Raw genomic sequence first — 18,546 nt, 5'->3', positions numbered from 1 at the left:
CCAGCACTGGTGGTTCTTGTTCTTTTGGATGTTGCCAGTCTCTGTGGTATGAGATGGTATCTCATAGTTGTTTTGATTTTCATCTTCCTGATAATTAGCAGTGTAGAGCATTTTTTCACGTGCCTTTTGACCATTTGTATTTCTTCATTAAGAAAGTTTCTGTTCGAACCATAAGGTACATTGAAGATAAAGTTGGCAAAACCCTCCATGACATTGAAGCTAATGGTATCTTCAAAGATGCCACGCCACTGGCCAAGCAAGTGAAAACAGAGATAGACAAATGGGACTATCTTAAACTAAGAAGCTTCTGCACCTCCAAAGAAACAGTGACCAAAATACAAAGACAGTCTACAGAATGGGAAAGGATATTCACCGAATACACATCTGACAAGGGGTTGATATCCAGGATATACAAAATACTGGTTAAACTCCACAAGAAGAAAACATCCAACCCCATCCAAAAATGGGGCAATGAAATGAACAGAAACTTTCTCAAAGAAGAAATCCGAATGGCAAAAAAGCACATGAGAAAATGCTCTACATCATTAATCATCAGGGAGATGCAGATCAAAACCACAATGAGATACCATCTCACACCTCAGAGACTGGCCCACATTCAAAAGAACAAAAGCAACCGATGCTGGCGTGGTTGTGGCGAGAAAGGGACACTCCTTCACTGTTGGTGGGAATGCCGACTGGTTCAGCCCTTCTGGAAAACAGTATGGACGATTCTCAAAAAATTAGAAATTGAGCTCCCATTTGACCCAGCAATACCACTCCTGGGAATATATCCCAGAGAGGCAAAAATGTATAGTCGAAGTGACATCTGCACTTGTTTGTTCATTGCAGCCCTCTTTACAATAGCCAGAAACTGGAAGAAACCTGAATGCCCAAGAACAGATGACTGGTTAAAGAAACTTTGGTACATCTACACAATGGAGTACTATGTAGCTCTTAGAAAAGATGAAGTCATGAAATTTACATACAAGTGGTACAATATGGAAAGTATCATGCTAAGCGAAATGAGTCAGAAAGAGAGGGATAGACATAGAAAGATTGCATTCATCTGGGGGATATAAAGTAACAAAGTATGAGATTAATACCCAAGAATAGCTGAGATCAGCACCAGGAGGATTGCTCCATAACTTAGAGGCCAGCCGGGTATCCTAGAGGAAAGGGCTATTCAGATAGAGAAGGGAGCACCAAATAAAGGATGTTTGGAGGATCCTCCCAGGAGGGGAGATGCATGTCGAAAGTAGACTATGGACTGAACATGTTTGCCACTCAATGCCTCTTTTGCAGACCACAACACCCAAAAGGAGAGAGAGAACACAGGGGATTGCCCTGCCACAGAGACGGGGGGATGGGGGATGGGGGTGGGAGGGATATTATCCATGGTGGTGGAAAATGGGCACTGGTGGAGGGATGGGTATCTGATCATTGTATAATTGAAACCAAAGCACAAAAAATTGTAAATCTACAACTTTAAAAAAAAATAAAATAAAATAAAGGGGAAAAAAAAAAAAAAAAAAAAAAAAAAAAGAAAGTTTCTGTTCGTTTCTTCTCCCCATTTTTGGTGGGATTGGATGTTTATTTCTTGTAAAGTCTGATGAGTGCCTTATATATCTTGGATATTTACTTCTTACCATATGGGTATTAGGTAAATAATTTTTTCCATTTCATCAGCTGTCTCTGTATTTTGGTCACTGTTCTTTCAAGGTGCAGAAGCTTCTTAGTTTAAAATAATCCCATTTATTTATCTTTGCTTCCACATGCTTGGTCAGTGGTGTTTCGTCTTTGAAGATGCCTTTAGCTTCAGTGCTCTAGAGGGTTTTGCCTACATTTTCCCGGATGTACCTTATGGATTTAGGTCTGATATTGAGGTCTTTAATCCATTTTGATCTGACTTCTGTCCCTGCCTCTCTCTAAGAGAGAGGTCTGAGTTCATTTTTTTTGCATGTTGTATGCTGCTTTTTCTTTCACATTGTCTTCTCTCCAATTTCCTCTGTCCCTAGACTCATTTGATTTACACTTCACCTCAGATCACCTAAGGAATCCAGAAATAGCACAGCATTGATCAGTACTTATTCCCATTCTGTGTCTCCATGAAATCAGTCAGTTTGCAAGAGTTAATTGGTGTCATTTTTTGAGGATGACAACTATGAGAATTGAAACTATTTTTATAGATACCGCTCAAATATTTGTGACCAAGACATGTCTGCTGAAGTTATTTTTATGCAATCAATAAATATCGAACAAATGAATGAATTATGTGAAGTAGAAAATCAGGGTTCTATTTCAGCATAGACCAATATTTATGAACAATTTACTAACTGAACAGCCTCAAATTAGTCACATTTATTCTCACCAAGCAAATGAGAATAATAACTATCTTTCATGATAGTTATATAGGGATGATGATATTATTCTATGGATTTGTAAGTAGATCAAATACTTAACAAAAATTAGTTATTATTAGTCTGTTAATTAATGATCAGGGTTGGGTTAATAATCAAGAAACTTGAATACGAAACTTAAAACTCCCTATTGTGTTTGCTTTATAGTGAACTAGTTTGCTAACTAGTGAACTAGTCTGTATAAGAACAGCTATTGCTTTCTGGAACACAACTATGATTAATTTGAATCTATATAAACTAAGATAGAAAAAAGTTGAGAAACTAGTCTCACAGTACTGAGCTCTGTTTGGAATATGTCCAGCAGGTCTATATGTCAGATCACTTCACTTAATCACTTAATCCCCGTTATTCATCGATTTATTCGAGCGGGTGCCAGTAACGTCTCCATTCATCTCGGTTGCGTGCTAGCGTAGCCCAATGGTATCTGTTCGTTTTAGGAACATGTAGAGCCTCAAACCGATCATTTAGGGTCTTGACGAAGAAGTCTGACCATCTTATAGGTGGGCGTCCACGTGATCTTTTGATGTCTCGTGGAATCCAATCAGTAATGGCTCTAGTCCAGCGGTTGTCTGTAAACCTCATTACGTGTCCAGCCCATCTGATTTTTGATGTCTTGGCAAATGAGACAGCGTCCCTGATTCTTGAGCGTTGACGAAGATCAGAACTCCGGACTCTATCTATCATTTGAGTGAATCATGATATTCCAAGCATAGTTCTTTCGATTCCTCTTTGAGAGACCCGAATAGTGTTCTCATCCTGTTTTCGTAGGGTCCAGGTCTCTGAGGCATATGTTAATGCAGGAAGAATAGTGGAATCAAAGAGATGTGCTCTAGCTGGAGGTTCTTTGTCCTTTTAGTTATTTCTTCAATGCTCTTGAAGGCATTCCAAGCCGCTCTCTTCCTCCTGCGCAACTCAGGTGCCAGGTCATTCATCATGTTGATTTCTCGACCTAAGTATATATAACTGTTGCATTCGGAGATGGTGGTTCCGTTGAGAGCGAATGGAGCGTCAGGAACAAGGCTGTTTCTCATAAACATTGTCTTCGTAAGATTCAGCTGGAGTCCGACCTTTACACACTCAAGGTCAAAGTCGGCCAGCATTTGTGCCGCTTGGCTGATGTTTGGTGTTATTAAAACAATATCATCAGCAAAGCGGAGGTGGTGTAGTTGCCGACCATCTATCTTCACTCCCATGTTTTCCCATTCTAGTCGTCGCATGATGTTCTCGAGGGTGGCACTGAAGAGTTTTGGTGAAATGGTATCACCCTGCCGAACCCCTCTCTTGATATGGATGATTACTTCTTTGTAGAATGGTGAGATCTTGGTAGTGAATCCGCAATAGAGCTCATGAAGGATCCTGATGTATTGAGTTTGTACGCCCTGATTGGCTAGGGCTTCCATGACCGCTTCCGTTTCAACAGAATCAAAGGCCTTCTTTAAATCAATGAACGTTAGACAGAGCGGCATCTTGAACTCCCGAGATACCTCAATGAGCTTGGTTATTGTGTGGATATGGTCAATGGTACTGAATCCTTTTCGGAATCCAGCTTGTTCACATGGTTGTCCTTCATCTAGTGTTCTGCTAATCCTATTCAGGATGACTCGAGTGAATAGTTTGTAGATGACAGACAATAGGCAGATTGGGCGATAGTTGCCAATGTCGTGGATGTCTCCTTTCTTGTATAGTAGTACAGTCTTGCTGGTTTTCCATTGGGATGGAACCTTGCATTCAGACAGGTAGCGTGTGAAGAGTCGAGCTAATGTATTGATGAGTACTGATGGTAAGTTCTTCAGGTGTTCAGGTCTGATCTTGTCTGGGCCAGGTGCTTTTTGTTTCTTTACCGACGAGATGGCATGTTGGATTTCGGAAGGGAGAACATTGGGAACGACATATCCATCATGTGGTATGTGGTATGTGGGCAAGTGGATGTGGCTATTAAAGAGATCTGAGTAGAAGTCATGAATAATCTTCTCCATTGCCCTTCTGGAAGATGTGATAGATCCATCATGATGTCGGAGGGCAGTCATCTTGGTTTTGTAGTTGGTGAAGGACAGGCGGGCATTACGAATGTTTTTCCCAGCTTCTGCTGCATCTACCGGTACTGCTGCTCTCCTGTTTTTGAGGTCATCTTTGATGGCTTTTCTGCACTGTTTTGCCAGTTCGGACGTTTGCTTGTGGTTGCCTGAGGCACGTGCCACGCCACGTTGGCGAATAAGTTCAAGAGTGTTCGAAGAAAGACGGTTTTTTGTGGTTATCTCTCTCTTGGCATTCCTTGCACAATCATGGAGGTGCTGAATCATTCGATCGTATTCCTCATCAATGTTGTCAATGACGGCATCTTCCTATGTTGCTGCAACAGAGCCAAAGAGTTCCCAGTTGGTGGTTGTTCTGGGAGTCTTCTTCTTAAACCTTGCATTCTTTTCTCCTCGTTCTGTGAGGTAGAATTTTGCACGAAGAAGACGGTGGTCTGATCCCGTTTGGAATTTTGGGACAACAGCAACATCGGTTAGGCAAAACCGCCGATTGAATATGATGTGGTCTATTTCATTGTGGAACCGTCCATCGGGAGACTTCCATGTCCAACGTTTAGATTCAGCCTTTTGGAATTGTGAGTTACCATGGAAGGTTTTGGTTGACATGATGAACTCAGACAGTCTGTCACCCTGTTCGTTCCATTCCAGGCCATGGGTTCCGATGTGGAGTTCATCGACTGATCTTCTTGGTCCTATCTTGGCATTAAAATCACCGACAATGATCTTGTAGAAGGTGTGATCTTCTTTATAGAATTTCTCCAGCTCCATGTAGAATTTTTCATATGTCAGATATGTTTGGTAAATATTAAATCAAAACCCAGACATATTTCCTGGGTTATAATTCAAAAGGTGTTTTGATAAGTTCAAGGTTTTCATTCTTTAACGCCAGCCATTTTCGTAAAAAAAAATCATCCGCCACGAAAAAGCAATCTTCTTTTTCTGAGAAAACTATTCTTTAGAGAAATAATCTATTGGTTGATAAGTGCTCAAACCCACTTAAATTATTTGAATTATCCACTGGGAGACTTTTCTAAACTATTTTCTTCTAAATGTGTTTTCGTATATTATATTTAGTCTACAGCCAGCTTTACCTGGCATAATTTCATTCTGAAGAAACTCACCATTCTAGAGAAAAATGTTTTGTCATTGCCAACACATCACAACAGTTCTAGACTGTTGATGCTCAATTAAAATTTATATTTATCTTAATTTCCATGAATGTGAGAGCTCAAGCACACCTTACAAAATGAAGCAGTAGCATGCTGCAGTGATCTGTCGTGATAAGTTATACTTAATGTCATATGGCAACAAGGTTCATTTCATTTTCATTTCATCATCCTGTTAATCGTCGATTGCCTCGAGCAGGCCCCAGTAACGTCTCTTTCATCCTAGCCCTGAGATTATATTCACGGCTCTTTAGGAGAATGAGACCCATCATTGTTACTGGTATTTGGCATATTTGGTAGGCCACGGGGAGTTTGCCAGACTCTGCCCTGTGGGCAGGCTACATTCGATAGCCTGCAAGTTTGTCCAAAGTAGGAATGAGATAATAAGATGTCATAAAAAGATGTCCTGATAAAATGTCCGGGATCTGGATTTTATAGTCTCTGAGTCTTGGCCGCTGATGGGATTACACGGCGCCAGGGGGCCAGGTGGTGGGTGTGACCCCCGCCTACTGGAATTTGGAGGATCTGGGTGGAAGATGCTCGACTCCAATTCGAGTAGGCTTGGAGGTCTCGGCCCCGGAACCCGCGTGGCTTTGTCCCTCTGCCAGTACCTTCATGTGTGCGGAGAGTGGTCTCAGCATGGTGGTGGCTGGTCCTGGAGGTCTTCGGCTGCCGTAGCCCTGGTCGGGGCGGGGAGGAAAGCTCAACCCGCTCCCCTCCAAGGGACTCCGGGAAGGAACACCCAGGCGCGGGGGCAGAGACTGCACTGGTCTCGTCCGGGATCTGGATTTTATAGTCTCTGGGTCTTGGCCATTGATGGGATTACACAGCGCCAGGGGGCCAGGTGGTGGGTGTGACCCCCGCCTACTGGAATTTGGAGGATCTGGGTGGAGGATGCTCAACTCCAATCCGAGTAGGCTTGGAGGTCTCGGCCCCGGAACCCGCGTGGCTTTGTCCCTCTGCCAGTACCTTCATGTGTGCGGAGAGTGGTCTCAGCATGGTTAGTTAAAAATATATACAGATGTGAAAATAGAATTCACATCTGTGACTAGTCCATAGGAAATAATCAACAGTTGACTCAAACACTGTAGCACTGCCCTCCTGTTGTTCATCAATTTGCTTGAGGGGGCCCAGTAACATCTCCATTGTGAGACTTGTTGTTACTGTGTTTGGCATATCAAATACGTCACGGGTATTTTGCCAGACTTTGCCGTGTGGGCGAGATACTCTCGGTTGCTTTCTGGCTCTTGGAGAGGGACGGAGGAATCGAACCCGGGTCAGCCGGCAGGTCACATGTAAGGCAAAGGCCCTACCCGCTAAGATATTTAAATGTATATTTAGATTTTTCTGAAAAAACTTGAAAGTTTCTATGGCTCTCTGTCATCCTTTCTCCCTGGCCTCTTTAAGCTTCAGTGGATTCTATTCAACTTGTAGGAACCTGGCTGTTTTTCTTTTCTTTCCTTTTTCTTTTTTTTTATTTTAAATTTTTATTAGTGAAACACCATGAGGTACAGTTGTAGACTTACAAATTTTTGTGCTTGGGTTTCAATTATACAATGATCAAATACCCATCCCTCCACCAGTGCCCATCCTCCACCACCACGGATCCCAGTATCCCTCCCACCCCCCATCCCCCCATCCCACCCTGCCTCTGTGGCAGGGCATTCCCTTTTGTTCTCTCTCTCCTTTTGGGTGCTGTTTTTCAAAGACTCTGAAGAGAAAGGACATTCGCCATAAGGTTCTTTTGCTGTTTTTATTTTGTTGTGTTCATATTTTTTTCTGGCTCTATTTTCCCACTGTAGCACGGAGCTGAATTGTGCATCGATGATTGCTGAATCACCTTTCTTTCTGCCTCGGCTGGTTCTGGAAGCTATTATACAACGTCCTTTCACCTTGAATATGCTGGAAAATACAGTCTCTGCTCAGTGCCTCCTTTTTAAAAGCACTGTCAAGGCTGCATGTGGACAGCACTCCAAATATTCCCTGGGCCTCATAGGAAAAAAAGATTTAAGAAATTATCTGTCAACTTTCCCGTCCCCAAACAGGGCAGTTAAGGTCTGCAGCAGTTTGTTCCCTCAGTTGGACATAGACATGCCAGGAACATAGTCGGTCAACAACCTCTCCGACAATTTCCAGTGTGACTGTGAGCCCCTCCCTGATTTGCACCCCAGCCCCCGTGGCTCCCAATTCTAGAGTCTCTGATTTCTCTCTCTCCCATTCTGCCTCTCTGGGCACCTTCACCTCAAGCCTGTTTCTCTGTCTATTCTCACCTCCTGCACCCCCTCCTGTGACCGCAAATCTCTCAGTTCTTTTGGAAAAATCAAATCTCAAGACTATAGCTGAAACTTTGATTTAGTCCTCATCTTTCAGTTTCAGATTGTAGCATCTTAGACTCAGTTTATCCTTCCCAAATTTCTTCCTTGTGAACTTCTCCTATTTCTATCACAGTTACATTGATTATTACGGTTACTGAAACTTCATGCTTGGCGGCTTTGGCTAGAATTGTTGGTTGACTTAACTACTCTTAAGTTCATCACCAAGATGTCTTAATCTATCCTTTATTGTGGAATTTGAAACCCTTCTCTCCTTTTTAACTTCCTGTTCAATTTCTGATTTTCTGTTTGTCTTTATACCTTGGTCTATGTAACCCTAATTTTCAACCATCCCCACCCCCACCAAGATAATTTCTATATCCACTGTCATTTGTCTTCAACTGATCATAGTAACAACAATTAATCTAGTTGAGAAATTTTTAGCCTTTATTGTTTTTTTATACATATGTATATATTACATATATATAGTATACTGGGCTGGAGCGATAGCACAGCGGGTAGGGTGTTTGCCTTGCATGCGGCAGACCCTGGTTTGATTCCTCCATCCTTCTCAGAGAGCCCGGCAAGCTACCGAGAGTATCTCGCCCTCACAGCAGAGCCTGGCAAGCTACCCGTGGCATATTGGATATGCCAAAAACAGTAACAACAAGTCTCACAATGGAGATGTTACTGGTGCCCACTCAAGCAAATCAACGAACAATGGGACAACAGCGCTACAGTGCTATAGTATACTGGGGACAGATAGGGTGCTTTTCTTTTTTTTCTTTTTTTTCATTTTTGGGTCACACCCAGCCGATGCTCAGGAGTTACTCCTGGCTTTGCACTCAGGAATCACTCCTGGCTGTGCTTGGGGGACCTTATGGGATGCTGGGAATCAAACCCGGGTTGGCCGCATGCAAGGCAAACGCCCTACCCACTGTGCTATTGCTCCAGCCCCTGGGTGCTTTTCTTGCATGTAGCCAATCTAGGTTCAATTCCAAGCATGCCATAAAGTCTTCTAAGCACCATTCAGGGGTAATCCCTGAACACAGAGACAAAATAAACCTTGAGCACTCAGAGTATGATGCTTTGATTATCTTTTTAAAAGTAGAAAATTAAAGAGAGAGAGGAAGAGAGAGAGAGTGTGTGTGTGTGCCTGCCATAGAGGCTGGTAGGATGGGGGTGGGGTGATGGGAGGGAACCTGGTGACCCTGGTGCTGGGAAACGTGCCCTGGTGAAGGGATGGGTTTTGAGACACTCTATGACTGAAACTCAACCATGACCAGCTTTGTGAGAGTCTATCTCACAGTGATTCAATAATAAAAATCTTAAAATAAATAAATAATAAAAGTAGGAAATTAAGAGTCAGAGAGGTTAAGCCACTTGGCCAAGTTTACAGACGTGCAAGTGACAAAGCTGGAATTCAGAACTGGCCCCTTGCTGCCTAAAACGCAACTATCAGTCACGGTCAATCGTGGCTCTTTAATTAAAAATATATGATTAATTTTAAAAAACACAAAGATGTCTCTCAACCAAAGAGCATGTCCATCATCTGCGTGTGTCCCTCAGGAATCAGCTTCAGTGCCCATCCCTCTGGCACGAGAGGCCCCGGGCTTGCCCAGCCCATTGCCACGTCCGCAATGACGAGAGTGAGGAGCTCCAGCCTCTAGTGTGCCACCTTGTTGACCTAATTCTTGGTATTTCCTTTCACCCACCTGTCACCACATACACACACACACACACACACACACACACACACACACGTGCGTGTGCACCAAAGAAGTGCCCACATACTATAAAATTTCAACGCTGATCTCTGAGCAAGGTGCCTGTCCTATACCTCAGGGTCCTGGAAATAAATATGGATGGAACTTTTGTTGTATATAAATTTTTTGCTGACAATAGTTATCCCAAGGACCGTTTCATGGCCAGGTTCTGTTTTGCCAGATCTGATATTATTTCAAGCTAAGACTAGTTGGCTATGGCCCTTCCAGTCTCAATATCCATACTCTTTCTGCCTCCTGGCAGTAAGTTCCAAAGGCTGACTCTGGGAAGTCTATCTACGGATATATGCACATAACTGGCACTTGCCAGAGTTTGAGAACTTTAACTCTATCTGCAAAAAAAGTATTTTTCCAAGAAGTCCTGAAATTTGCTTATAATGGATGGACACAGAGAGTGTCACACTGAGTGATTGACTGGTTGAGGCTGATTGCACTCATTTGTGAGATATAAAAAAATGTAGGAGACTAATACCCAAAGAAACTAGAAACGAAGGTCAGGAGGACTGGTCCATGGTTGGAAGTTTGCAACAAGTGTGTGTGTGTGTGTGTGTGTGTAGGGGGGGAGGGCAGTTAGGACAAAGAAGAGATCATTATGATAATGATAGTTGGAAATGATCATTCTGGACAAGAACTGAGAGCCAAAAGGAGCTAAAGGGATATACAAGATGACCTTTCAGTATCTATATTGCAAATAATAATGCCCGAGAGAGAAAGAGAGAGAGAGAGACAGAGACAGAGACAGAGACAGAGAAGGACAGAGAGAAAAGTGTCTACTATAGAGGCACGCTGGGGATGGGGCATGGTAGGAAGGAAACTGGGGATATCGGTGGTAGGAAATTACAATGCTGGAGGGGTGGGTGTTGGAACATTGTATGACTGAAACCCAATCATGAACAATTTTGTAACTGCCTATTTCAAAGTGACTCAATTAAAAAAAATATTTTCTCTTTGCATGGCAGAGCCTGGCCAAGCTACCCGTGGTGTATTCGATCTGCCAAAAACAGTAACAATAATGGGTATCATTTCCCTAACTCTAAAAGAGCCTCCAATAAGGCAACGTTGAGAAAAACAAGTAAGGAGAGACTGCTAAAATCTCAGGGCTGGGATGAATAGAGATGTTACTGGTGCCCGCTCCAGTAAATCACTGAACAATGGGATGACAGTGATAGAGTGATTTTTCTCTTCAATGCAAAGAAAGACATTCATTCCTCCAAGCCCGCAATCTATCAGTGATCAGTCATGAATGGTCCTCCCGACCACTCTTCAAGACTATTTTTTGTTTGTTTATGTTGCAGCAAGAGTGACCTGCTGCAGCCCTGAGGCTTTGCCCTTAGAGCTGATGATGAGGAGCTTCAATGTTGGGAGTCAGTAGAATCTGCCTGATGGTACTCAGGGCCTCTGGTGCTCCATGGGTCAGCCCCGGATCTGGGATTACACTCCCGACTTTGCACCAACAAGTGATATCCTTTACACCTTGACTTATCTCCTCATCCACTTCATAAATAAATGAAAAACATTAAAGGAAGCTGGGTTGGGGACATATCTCCGGGATCACAGATGCACCCCTTGCGTATACAAGCATCAGAGTAAGACCCCTGGCACCAGAGTTCCCCCTTTTCCCAGCACTGCCAGCAGAATCCCTGGTAGTCCTTAAGCATCCCATCCCAACTGGTCCCCAGTGGCACTAGGCTCAAACCTAGTGCAAATAATTTCTCCAAATCAGTATGTGTCTTTTTGCTTTAAACTTCATTTCTTTTATTGCTACAGGAACTCTTTTGTTCGATGTAATTCTATTGTTTATTTCTGGTATTTTTTTCCCCTATGCCAGAGGTGTTTGTATCATTGAAAACTACTCAGGTCATTTGTGGAGAATTTTTTTTAATCTTTATTAGTGAGACACCATGAGGTACAGTTGTAGACTTACAAATTTTGTGCTTGGGTTTCGATTATAAAATGATCAGATACCCATCCCTCCACCAGTGCCCATTTTCCACCACCATGGATAATATCCCCCCCACCCCCATCCTCCCCATCCACCCTGCCTCTGTGGCAGGGCATTCCCCTCTGTTCTCTCTCTCATTTGTGGAGAATTTTGCCTGAGTTTTCTTTAATTGTGGGCTGGAGCAATAGCACAGCGAGTAGAGCGTTTGCCTTGCACATGGCCAACCCGGGTTCAATTCCTCCACCCCTCTCAGAGAGCCCCGCAAGCTACCGAGAGTACCTCGCCTGCACGGCAAAGCCTGGCAAGCTCCCCGTGACATACTTGATATGCCAAACACAGTAACAACAAGTCTCACAATTAGTTGTGAGACATTACTGGTGCCCACTCAAGCAAATCGATGAGCAACAGAAGGACAGTGTTACAGGACAGTGCTTTCTTCAATTATTGGTAGACACAGGTTTGATATTAAGAATTTTCATCCAATTCAGTTAACTTTTTGAATAGTGTGAGATAGAGGTTTGGTTTGTTTTCTTTCTTTCTACTTGTTTTGTGTTTTGCCAGCAGCTGTCCATTTTCCCTAATGCAGTTTGTTGAAGAGGCTCTTCCTGCTCTACTTCTCACAGCCCAGCCCTTTGTCACAGATTAACTTTCCCTACAGCTGCAGACGTACTCATGGGCTCTCGATTTCAGTCTATTGAACTGAGAACGCCTTGTTCCGGGACCACACCGTATTTAGTTCAGCACCAAAAGTCCAACAGAGCCTGCGCACTTGCAGCGTGGCAGGCGGCAAAATCAAACTTCAGAATGTGCCCATCAAGGAGAAGGGCAACAGCGTGGGAAGAAGCCGGGGACAGCAGAGGCGAAAGTCAGTGCTGGAGGCAGGGCTGGTGCTGGATTGGGACTTGCCTAAGTCCCTTTGCAAGTCACTGTCGTAATGAGAAAGAAAAAGAAAAAAGAAATCCTGTATCATTAGTCATTCCAGAATTCATTAGTCACACATATTCTTCACCACTGCATTCTATTTCACTGAATTGTCTTATCGCCAGCTTATTATGAAGACTATTAGTTATATGCTCAAGTCACATGATATCCTGACTTAGTTTTCCCTTATAATATTTCCACTCACATTTTCATCTACATTTACTTTTTAATCCACTCATAATATTCTGAATGACTGTTCAGTGGAAAAAAAAACAGGAAAATATTTTTAAATGAAAAGAACACTTACAGAAACGTAAGCACGAAAGTTTATAAGTCTATAACTGTATCTCATGATGATTCATTAAAATAAAATAATAAAAAAAATAAATAAAATCTAACCCCTAATTATTGTTAAGAAAAAAGAACACTTACATTTATTTTGGTAATTAAGTCACCAGTTTCAATGAAACATCTTTTCAAACTATTCTGAGTATGGTGAAGGTAAAGACCCTCCCGTTGATCGTCGATTTGCTCCAGCGGGCCCAGTAACGTCTCCATTGGAGACTTTGTTGTTACTGTGTTTGGCATATCGAATACTCTTAGTAGTTTGCCGGGCTCTCCAAGAGGGGCAGAGGAATCGAACTCGGGTGGGCCATGTTGGCCGCTTGTAAGGCGAATGCCCTACCGCTGTGATATCGCTCCACTTTTTAAACAAAATTCACATTTTACTTAGGTTGAAATAAACTATACAAAATTGATTTTCTTCACCAAAAATATATATCAATATTTTCACACCATCCCTGGGAAACCACAAAACAGTAATTCTTATAGGTTTTCCAAGTTTTGCTTATAAACCAAGAGGAGGCAGTAGGTACAGTCATGGAGAAAAGACAACAGAACCGAATAAATCCATTGTCAATATCCACGGCTTCTGATCCTATCTTGACCATGAAACAGAAGTGTCCGATATATACCTGATAGAAGTTTGTGAAGCCTCAAAAAAGGACTGTGAACAGCAACAACCAGGTAAGGAACAACAATGGCAGGCTCATCCATTCAAACTGTAATTTCTTCCTTTAAACTCATTTGCTAAAGACAAAAGCTATGCTGACAATCTACACTTAGACAAGCTCACACTTCCCTGGTAATTCTCTTGACTGTCCATTGCAGTCTTTTAGCAGTAAAACTTAAATCCCGCACATGTCAAAGATCGGCTGTGAGCTTCATCGTAACATTTTATAAAATGTGCCCCTTCTTACCCGTATCTTCAAAATGTATTTCTTCAAGGAACCGATAATTCCAATACTTGAAAATTGCATCCACAATGATAATGTTGTGCCTGAAATAACCTAACTAGAAACAACTCCAAAGTGTCACTAGCAGATTTCACACCGAAATGGAATGTGACATTTTCAATGCTATCTTTTGGAAAACAGTTAGGTCTTCAAGCATGAGTTCCAACTGGAGCCACTGAAATAGGCAACTTCTGAATGAACATATTGGTTGAAAGATCTACTGGTCAAGAGAGTGTGTGGCCGGCCTACATACATCATAGCTTTTCGGTGAGATGTTTTCAAATGGAACAGAACCCCTATTTTAAAAGTCTCTTAGATATTTTCAATGGTTTCTGAACTGGCTGTAGGAAGCTCCCACTTAGTTGTATAGAGTTTGATATATGTGTCCACCATTAAATCTAAATCATGTTTTTTTACTTACATGCTTTTTTATTACAAAATGATTAGACATGTCAATTTCATTTTTAAAAATTTTTTTATTTATTGAATCACCATGAGAACAATTACATGGCTTTCAGGTTTAAGTCTCGGTCATACAATGATCAAACATCCATCCCTTCACCAGGGCACATTTTCCACCACCAAGAACCCCAGTATACCCCCCCACCCTAACCCTCCCCCTGCCTGTGAGGCAGATGATTTCCACATAACTCTCTCTCTACTTTGATTACATTCATTATTTTGACAAAAGATGCACCATTATTATTTGGAATTTTCTCCCAACAATCAGAAAAGTCATCGTTAGATAATTTGTTTTCTATTGCAGATTATAAAGAGCATATGATTTTGGATTTCTGATATTTTACTAATTAAGTCTGGAGGGATTTCTGCCAAAACCTGCTGGCTTCCCAGAATGGTTTGTGCACCTCTGGAATCATGGTCATTCCAGAGCTGGAGAGCCGCTCGTGGGAGGCAACTCGTGTTCTTGTCAGGGCGAAAAGGACGGGCTGGTTCCAGACCCTACCCCATGAGGTCAAGGGTGCCCCAGCACCTCCGGCTCATACCTGGCCATCCAATAGTCTCTGAGGCGGCAGCCACCATGCTGCCAGGGGGGAGGAAGGCGGAAGGGACAAACACCCTTTCCCACCCTGGGAAGCACAGCACCATAGCTCAATGCATAGTCCAGACACATTTCTGCCAAAGGCTGCAAAAATATGGGATGCTTCACGAATTTGCATGTCATCCTTGCACAGGAGACATGCTAATCTTCTCCGTATCATTCCAATTTTAGTATATGTGTTGTCAAAGCGAGCACCCAAATCATGTTTTATATCAAAATTTATACTAAGCAAAGCTAGGCTATTCGACCTTTGGTGTGTCAAAGTGATCCTCAGGTTAAACTTTGAGCTGTTGCTGCCCATTTGCATAGCGTTCCCTCTCAACTTGCATCACAGCAAGAAAACACAGGACCTTGTCTGTGTAAATGCGTAAACACTCAGGGAAAATGTGATGTCTGGAGGTTTTCACAGATGGGAGGAGGAAGTTCTGCATCTTTCCCTCTGTTTCCACTTGCTTCTCCCACAATGCAGCTCTCCTGAGGTGGTGTCAGTAATCGCAAATCCATACAGGTCAGCATGGATTGAATTTAAGCTGACCCGTGCAAGAATGAAATTAATTATGGTGAATGTTTCAGTAGAACAGAGTTTAATATTTGTGTAAAATATTCATTCACATAAAAATTTCATTGGTAACCCATGAGTCTTCAAATATCTTAAAGAAAACACAGTTCTATATTTGGTGTTGTGTGTGTGTGTGTGTGTGTGTTTGGTTTTATGGGTTACAGCAGTAATGCTCAGGGGTTACTCTTGGCTCTGCACTCAGGAATCACTCCTAGTAGTGCTCAGGGGACCACCTGGGATGCCGGGGCCCGAAACTGGGTCAGCTGCTTACAAGGCAAACACCCTCCCCTCTGAACTATCACTCCAGCCCCTGTATTTGTATTTTCTAACTGTAATAATTTTAATTATAAGTGAGTCTTGCTGGACTCACTGTCAGATGGAAAAGAAAGATCTCTTTCACCAATTTAAGGCACTTTGTCATAGTGAGATACCACTATTAATAATACTGTAAACCACAGAGAATCTCAATCAATAAAAACATTTAATAGAAGTGTATCATCAAAGAGCATTGTTTTGCTCTAGCTGGACTCTAAAACCAGCCTCAGAGAATGCTGCTTAACCTACAAATGTTCAGTACAGATACATCAAAGAGGGTCAGGGTGATAGTGCAGTGGATAGGCTGCTGGTCTTGCACATGGCCCACCTGAGTTTGAGCCCTGGCCCATGAAAGGTTCCCTGAGCCCACCCAGGAGTGACCCTCAGCACCACCATGTTTAGCTCCAAAGCAAAAACCAAAAACAAAATAAATGGAGCAGAACACCCCCCACCAACAGGAACATATTCTGCTCATTGCTTTGTAAATGGGTGAAACTAACATCATGAAGTATGAAAGGAAGCCTTAGAGAGCAAACGTCTGAGCATATGCATACCCTCTAGGTCATAGAGTTTAGAAGGTCACTTCTCTTCTCTGCAGCAGCTCTGCCACAGGTCAATAGTAAATATTGAGATGACTTGAACCCATAGAGACCGTTTCGGTAGGGTCCACGTGGTCTCATTAAAAATTTCTTTTTTCTGTTATCAGTGGAGAGATGATAGAAATTACACAAGGAGACTTCTGAACTCATAAGCATAACTATGTTAACTATGGAAGAAAGAGATAAATACTCTAAAATTACTGTAATTCATATAGTAATTTTGGGAATATTTTTCTGACCGATGCCAACATAAGTTGAGTAAATGTATTCCTTTTTTTTTTGTTTTAAAACCTATTTTGATAAATAATGCACCTGTCTTGTGGAAAAAACTGCTGAAATATTAAATGTTCACAGATAATCTGTAAATGTTGAATGTGCTTTCAGGAAATTCTAAATATTTGATAATTTAGAATATTGATACTTTTGGCTCTTGAAATGCCTCTTCATTATCACACCCAGATTAAAGTATAAAATTATACTTGTCTCATAATACTGCCTTTATAACAATATTGCCTGAGAATTAAAAAATAAAAGATTAAAAACAGATATAACATAATCATAAAAAATAAAAGCTACATAAGCTCACCTCTAGTTTTAGAAAATGTTTTAAAATATTTGGCTTTGGTATACTTATTTCTACTTTAAATTTTTCTACTGGTATTCTGTGGTTTGCAGTGCTATTAATAATGATTTTTTGTGCACTTAATTTCAATTCCAAAACCATCAGCAATGTATCCGTCCCCCTCCTAAGGTCCCCACCCTCCCAACCCCCTCAATTCAGATGTGTGGATCAGTTCTCCCACTATTTCTACTAATTTCATTTACTTATTAATCAGTTCTACTTATTAATCAGTTCTCCCATTATTTCTGCCAGTGGACCTTTATTTCTGCTTATGTTGAGGAGTTCTGATTGTAGCCCTTGGCATGGATATTGCCATCAAAGTTGATGTTAATCTTCAGAGGAAAGTATTAATATTGTTATTTTGTATTGTCAGTGTTACTACAGCATGGGGCTGGAGCGATAGCACAGTGGGTAGGGCGTTTGCCTTGCGTGCAGCCAACCCGAGTTCAATTCCTCCACCCCTCTCGGAGAGCCCGGCAAGCTACTGAGAGTATTTCACCTGCACGGCAAAGCCTGGCAAGCTCCCTGTGATGTATTTGATATGCCAAACACAGCAACAACAAGTCTCACAATGTTACTGGGCCTGCTCAAGAAAATTGATGAACAACAGGAGGACAATTAGTGACAGTGACTACACCATGATGACCACCAAATACTCAAATTTTTTTTGACATTTTCCAGAGTTTCTCTATATCCCTGACTTCCTCAGATCACCCTCTACTGACCTATCTCATCCTTTATTTTATTTATTGAATCACCATGAGAACAGTCACAAAGGCTTTCAGTTCAAGTTTCGGTCTGTCATACAATGATCAAACACCTGTCCCTTCACCAGTGCACATTTTCCACCACCAAGAACCTCAGTATATCCCCCTCCCCCTCCACCCCCACCTGTGTGGCAGATTTCCACTTTACTCTCTCTCTCCCTACGTTGATCACATTGAATATTATAACAAAAGACCCAACATTGTTATTTGGAATTTTCCCCAACATTCAGACCTGCCACAAAGACATTAGATAATTTGTTTTCTATTGTTTTCTAGTGAAGAGCATATGATGTTGTGTGGCTGCTATTGTGATTGGATTTCTGATATTTTAGTAATAAACCTAGAGTGATGACTGCCATAGGCCCTGGATTCCGAGATTGGTATGTGTGCCTCTGGGATCATGGTTGTTCAGAAGCTGGAGGAGGTGTTTGAGGGTGGTAACCCGGAGCATTGTCATGGCGGGGAACAGGGCCGAATCCACCCCCCATCCCATGAGGCCCCACGTGCCTCGTCAATGCAGCCTCATACCTGGCTGTTCATTAGGGTCTAAAAGATTCAGGCCACCATGCCGCCACCACAAGGGGCACAGGCAGAGGGACAGACACCTTTCCCCTCCCAGAGCGGCATAGCACTGTAGTTAAATGCACAGTCCAGATGCATTTTGTTTGGGCATTATATTTTGCCCAGATTTTCCCACCAACATTCAAGCCTATCTTTCAGGGAAAAACGCTAGATCATTCACTTTCCATTGATC

The 18,546-nt window shown here is 42.2% G+C and overlaps 1 non-coding gene across 1 annotated transcript; it reads right to left on the bottom strand.

Annotated features, from left to right (window-relative positions):
• Positions 1-15,018: 15,018 nt before the first annotated feature.
• Positions 15,019-15,125, bottom strand: LOC130022933 (U6 spliceosomal RNA). Its single transcript, XR_008792336.1, has one exon. It is a non-coding gene; the product is annotated as a U6 spliceosomal RNA (small nuclear RNA).
• Between the last annotated feature and the right edge of the window lie 3,421 nt (positions 15,126-18,546).

Source organism: Sorex fumeus, unplaced genomic scaffold, assembly GCF_029834395.1.
Source record: "Sorex fumeus unplaced genomic scaffold, SorFum_2.1 ptg000002l, whole genome shotgun sequence".
Taxonomy (NCBI): Eukaryota; Metazoa; Chordata; class Mammalia; order Eulipotyphla; family Soricidae; genus Sorex; species Sorex fumeus.
This window is presented reverse-complemented; position numbering and strand designations above follow the sequence as displayed.